Raw genomic sequence first — 6,804 nt, forward strand, 5'->3', positions numbered from 1 at the left:
ATACACACATGCTATTTAGAGTATAAAGATAAATATTCTTCATATCAATAGTATGTATTTTCTGTATCATATGCTGGTGGTTGGTTTTGCTATCAAATAATCTGAAAGGATGTATTTGCATTGTTTGAGATCCCAGTTGGTTATTTCTGGAAGATGTCTTACCACATTTGGTTAGTTTTATCCAATTTTTTCTGGTTATAAAGAGGTGTCTTATGTTTATGCATAAGAAGAGGTGTCTTATGTTTATGCACCGAGAAGTAAAAGGAGCCCGGAGTATTCACCTCTTTTTTTCTCCACCCTTCTAGTACTCGTTCCCTAAATTCTCGGCAGCATCACATAGTGCTTCAGGAATCTTTACTGGGGACCAAAGATGTTGGGATCCTGGAGGGTCAGACTGGTCACTAGTTGTTCAAAGTTACTCCGGCTCCAGAGTGGAGGTGACAGATTTTCAGGACCAAGAGCTGACCTGTTCTCAGAGAGGGGTTGGTTGAAGGTGAGCAAGAGATCAGTTTGGTACTGGGGCAGCCGAAGCAAAGCTTGATGTAGTGTCACATCCTTTGCTACCTGCTGGCTCCCTGTAGCTATCTGCTGTTTCCCAGAGTGGAGCCAGGCTTCTTGGCAGCAGCCCCTCAGGGCCCGGTTCTTCAAAGTGAGGGGTGCACCTACTCCACCTGCTGGATCCTAGAGCCCTGCACCCAGCCGATGTCCTCAAAATAGTACCACGCAGCCACTTCGTCCCGCATGTGGGCCTGCAGCTCCAGAAGTTCCATGATCAGGCTCTGGTCGGTCTCTGGGTGGCAGAACACTTTTGGTTGTCCGGAACCAGTCGAAGGTGGCTTAAAGAAACCTATATAGGGCTTCGTGGCATCTCCCACCCACACCCCACCCACACTCCGTTTGCTTAGTTCCTCTACCCCATTTTTTTAAAAAATCAAATAATTCCTTTTCATAAATATATATTTTCAGCTGTTCACTTTTAAGAAATTTCCAAGAAGTTAAGACTCTGAGTTGTATGTTGTGGAAGATCCTACCTATGTCGTGTGATATACTTCTAAGATACTATAAATTATTCTTTATCACATAGAACTCTCAGACTGTGATTGCCTATGCCTCTTTGTTCTTGTGTTGAGTTGGACCCAGAACTGTTTCCTTAGGAAGCCATAGCTTTTTATTGGTGCATCTCTATTCAGAGATGACAGTCTTTGCATTAGTCAGCTTTCGGTTACTATAACAAACAAGTGATATCATCAATTAATATAGGAAAAAAATTTGTTTTGGTAAGGCGAGGTCCAGAGAGTAAGATCTGAGAGCTTAGTCTGAGTTCATTTCATCCTGCAAGTCATGTAGTGAGAAGTGAGAATTTGCAGAGGAGATGGTTCTAACTTGAAATTTTTATCAGGATCAATTTACATACTGCAAGTGTGGAAATGCAATGCTTGCCTATTTACTATAGGCAAGATAGACTTCTTCATTTCTAAGCTCTTGTATCCTTAAAGTACTAGCCACAGGAATTTCATCTGACCACACAGGGTGTATGTAGAGTCATTGACAGAGAAAGCAATAAGCTTTGAAAAGGGAGAATAGACCTCAAATCCTGGTACGATGTTAGGCATTTTTGCTGAAATGGTCCTTTGAACTAAATTTTGGAAAGGTATATGCCGAAGCCTTCTTGGTTAGCCTGATACAAAACAGAAAGGAACGTGTGAAAATAGTGTAATAGATATTTTAAAACCTAACTCCTCAATGCAATTGTGATGTGCAGGCTGATCCCCACTGAGTGTGGAGTAAGGGCACTGGAATAGGGTAGAGAGGTCTTGATAATCCTGAATGATTTGCACAGGGTGAACCTTTGGGACATTCAGAGAAGTGGACTGAGTTGATTTCATGAATTTGGTAGATTTAAGATTACAAGTTAGATCACCTGGTGAGAATGTGTCTCAATTTGAACATTTGGGATAGAGGTGGTCCTTGTTTTCTGGGAGGCTGCTTTGAAGGAATGAGCTCTCTGATTTGCAAGAGCTAGGGAAGGGGGGTCTGAGACCTGTGACCCATTGGAGTGGCTTGGCTTGCAAGAACCCATGTAAGAGGGAGACGAAAATTAATTTCATTAAGAATAATGACTTTGTCTTGCTCTCAGAGCACAATTCTATTATGAAAAATGAAGGACATGCCACTCTAAAAGATGTACATAGAGGATGTCTTCAGCATTGTGGAGATAAAAGCATAGCCTTACAAGGTGACAAGACTAGAATCAGGGGCTGGGAAGGTAGCTCAGTGGTAGAGCACTTGCCTTGCATGCATGAGGTCCTGGGTTCGATTCCTCAGCACCACATAAGCAAAAAGAAAAAAGTTGGAAGTGGTGCTATGGCTCAAGTGGTAGAGTGCTAGCCTTGAGCTGAAGAGCTTAGGGACAGCACCCAGACCCTGAGTTCAGGCCCCACGACCGACCCTCCCCCCCCAAAAGACTAGAATCATGTTGCACTGGTTTGAAAAAAATTCAGTCATTTATTTCACATTACACACCTTTTTATTCATTATCATTTCTTCAAACATAGCTTGTAGTGGTCTACTGGGGTGTTGTAAAATTGAATTTTGTATTATTTTAAGACTTTTTATTTGGTATAAAATCCTCTTTGGTTAAGGCATATCTTCTTACAAATAACACCTATCTCATTTTTGTGTAGCAGTGAAAGATATTACAAGGGAAAGAAATCCTTTCCTCACCTCCCTCATCACTTTAAATCAAAGTTCTAAATATAAGTGCATTGACTTACTCTTTTAAAAATCACCTGATTTGTAGACCTGACTCTATTAGTGTCTGAGAAGCCATTGTATCTTTCCAGGCATACACTTCTTTGGAACTTGTGAGGGTGTATAAGACAGATTCAATTGTTTAAATACGTGTTTAATGAGTTTCTCAGACATGTTTGTGGGATTGGATATAGTATGTGCTGTGATATTAAATTTTGTGTAGTATTCTATTAATCTCCTGTAAAAATTTATCATGAAATTCAGTGGGATGGCAGTCATTTACCATCTATTATGTTACTGAGTTTCTAAACCTGCATTACTAACGAATAATATAAATCTCTTTGCAGATTCATTCTGAACAGCAGAATACTTTCCTGTGACCTTTTTCAATTTAATTAAATATATTAAATTTATATTTCCCTTTCCTTCTTCTTTAACAAAATTTCTTGAGTTATGGGTTAGCATCTCAAAGATGCCATCAAGGTTCCAAGGTTTTTCTTACCCTTTAAAAAATTTATATTAAAGGTGATGTAGCGTTACATGAGTCAGAAAATGAGTGCATTTCCTTTTGAACAGTGTCACCCTCTTCCTCTTTCTCTTCCAGTTTTTCACCTTTTGACTTCCCTTTCCCCCTCCAGATGTATAGTTCATTTCCAACATACTGTCCAGTAGGTTTCACTGCTGAATTGGTTCACCCTTTATCCTACCATCTCTCCTTTTTCTAAACTGTTCTTGATTATGGATAAGTAGACATCACCTTCTTATACCAGTATTCCAAGCTTTGGAGATAGGATAGGAGGGATGTCTCTCTTGAGCAATATAATTTTATTCAGGAATGGAGCGTCCCACAATCTATCCTGAGAAATTGACTCTTCCTTAAAGTTCATTTGTCAGAACAGAGTCAATTTGTGCTGCTAGACCATGAGCTGGTTCAGACAACAGAAGCATCCTAGAACCAATTATGGAGACTGTAGACTCTCAGCTGCCACTCTTCGAGCAGGAAAGAGATGGGAAAGGTGTTGTTGTTTGCTGGCTGGTTGAGAGATAATGTGTGCAAAAGATCTGATGCAGGTGTGAGGAGAAATCCAAGGGGACAAATCTGCAGGAGGACCTTTTTGCTGAAGTGTACAGGTGATACACATTGTAAAAGAATAACTCTGAGGCAGCAAGTGGAATTAGAGGGCTATTAGGAAAAACTTAGATGTGGGGGCAAATAAATGAATATGTATGTTAGTCTGTGGTGATAGTAATCATGAAAAAGTAAACAATCCAATCTTTTGAAAGAAAAAAAGCAGGACAGTATCTCATAAAGAAACAAATAAAATTAGGAAAAAATAATGAAAGAATGAAAGACTCTTATTCACCCTTGGGGACTAACAGAAAAGGACCATCAGCAAAGTGGTGGGCAAAATATGGCATTGATTTAGGGGAAAGAAATACCAGGGTTAAAACTTAACACAGCAATCAAGCACTTTGGACTTACTTGTGAAAGTACATGTCAGACACAAAGATCTAGAGAGAGACTATCTGCAGGTGAGAAATGAGTAAATATATGTGCTTTCCCCACCAGGAAACAGGTAAATCAGCCAGTACAAGATGCTTATGAAAATTTTAGCACTTAATTGTGTACCAAGACGAGTGACCTCTTGCATTTGCATTCTTGTGAATAAGTGGTATCTTTATATGATGGGATTTCAGGGTACCTTCCAAAGGATTTGAAGCAAAGCAACACAAACGATTTATAGCATTGAGGGTGATTTTCATTTGATGTTTGTATATGCATAAATACAACCTTTCATTTCCATTGAAAAATCAAGCACTCCTTAGAGGAGACACTACTGAAATAACTAAAAAGGTAGGGTTGTTGAGAGTCAGAGAATTATAGGAGGAATTGGGAATTGAGTGGAGGTAATGAGAATTTTCCAGCATTGCTGAAGGCAAGGCTATATTCCGGCCCACTATACTCTTAGTATTTCATTTATGTGGCCCTACTAACTCTACTCAGCATATTTGCCACATAGTTGGAAATCTCCACTTAACGTAATAGGAATATAGTTCAAGGAGAAGCTTTTGAATAAAAGAAATCCTAATGAATGCTGGTATTTAAATAAAAAAATACAAAAAGGAGACCAAACACATCCTGACATTGTAATCATGTTTAGCTAAATGAGACTAGAACCTCAAGAGAATGCTAGAGACAAGCCTAGGATACAATCAGAAATAACATTTTTTAAACAGCATGATAAATTTGGTAAACAGCATTATTTGGAGGAACATCCACAGTAAAAGAAATCTGTTTTGATTTTAGACATTTTTAGAAGGTTATTTTAATTTAATTAATGAGAAATCATAGGTTAATTGCCTCCAGCTTTAATGTGAGAGTATTATGCATGCAGGCATATTTTATTTATATCTTGACTGTTTGATGTACACAATCAATTCAGAAAGGGATAATGAAGAGGTGTTCTGTCCTGTGTGGAATAATAATTAGGGACTCTAGTACAGAATATATTTTATTAATTGTGCAGCTCAGTAAACATGTTTGACATAATATTGAGAAATGCATTTGTCAAATTTTACCATTATATTTTCTCAGTTCTTCCTTTTGCTTCCTTTTGCAGAGCTTTTGCAGAATTTTTTTTTTAACACTGACCTCTTTTTCTAGCTAGTGGCCCTCTGAAGCCCTCACAGTTTGACTTAGTGACTTAAGACCACCTCCTAATCACATTAGATTACTTGACTGCTATAGTCAACAAACTTCACCTATTTCTGTTGTAAGGAAAATAAAAATGTTTTTCCTTTCTTGTTGTTTTTGCATTTTTCACTGAGAGCACAGATCAGTTGATTACATTAGTGAAATCTCTATGATCTTTTGATTATTGTATAATTTATTGGTGATCTTATAGGTAAATCCTGGTTTGCTAGACAATGTTATTTTTTATTTCTTCCTCCTTCTAAGCATGGATTTTGCTTCGTGGAAAGTAAAAATGATGTTTCTAGAATTGTGAAATATTTTTGTAACTATTCTGAGGGGCTTTGTATATCCTCCAATTAAACATCATTTTGTTTTTTCATGGGAAGTGACTTGAACTCACAAATATTTTCTCAATGTAATGCTTATTTATTGAAGAAGTATTTATACCTTTTTGTGGACAATAAGCAGATCTAGAAATTTTCAGAATGTTTTTCCTTTGAAAATCTGTATAGTTAGGACCAAATTTCAAAGGCCTGATATCTCTCACCTAAGTCTTTAATAACAATTTTTTTCAGTCTTTCCTCTTCAAGCTTTTCATATAGTGATCTCAGCAGATATAGTATACTTGGACTAATCCTATTGTTTCTAATTTCCACATGATGCAGAACTTCTGTTGGGATACCAATGCCTAGGAATGACTAGCTCCAGGTAAGTCATTAACATGAAATTTATAGAGAGCCATACTGTTCCAGAAAAATCACATATGAATTTTACAGCTCTTTTTTCTAATGTCCAGTTCAAACAGAGCCAAGGTGAAAGTGACTGCAGTAATACTATTCAAATGTTGTCACCATCTGGTGCTTGTTTGGTGGCCTATGGTACACGAGCAGGTGGTCCTTGTGTATCTTTAAGTGGACAGCTGTCCACGTCACAAAAGCCACTGTCACATTCCATGTTAATTGGCATCATGGTTGTAATGATCTGTAGGCAAACCAAGCCTGAACAGATCTCAGTGAATTATTTCTCTTTGTCCTAAGCACTCTAGGTCACAGTTGACAAAGTTTTTCTGGTTTTTTTTTTTGCCTTATTTTTTTTATATGATGGTATAAATGAATCTACTATAAGTGCAGTCTTCAAAAATCAATCTATGAGAAAACAAAATTCACATATTCTTAATTAATGACTGTTAACTGAGCTTGTTGATCCACAAAGAAATTTTTAGAAAACTTCATAGATTTAGAAAAAGTCAGTTGCCTATTTTGATTTCTCAGAATATAATTTCTTTACACTCGACCTTCAACATTAGGATTTTAGAAATAAAGAAAAACCCTTTTAGGCTTAAATTTTTCTTCTTTTGA

General features: G+C 37.4%; 1 pseudogene; it reads right to left on the reverse strand.

Moving 5' to 3' along the window:
• Positions 1–318: 318 nt before the first annotated feature.
• On the reverse strand, positions 319–6,415 carry LOC122095790 (annotated as a pseudogene).
• Positions 6,416–6,804: the final 389 nt, after the last annotated feature.

Source organism: Dipodomys spectabilis, unplaced genomic scaffold, assembly GCF_019054845.1.
Source record: "Dipodomys spectabilis isolate Male_0828 unplaced genomic scaffold, ASM1905484v1 ptg000015l, whole genome shotgun sequence".
NCBI classification, from domain to species: Eukaryota; Metazoa; Chordata; class Mammalia; order Rodentia; family Heteromyidae; genus Dipodomys; species Dipodomys spectabilis.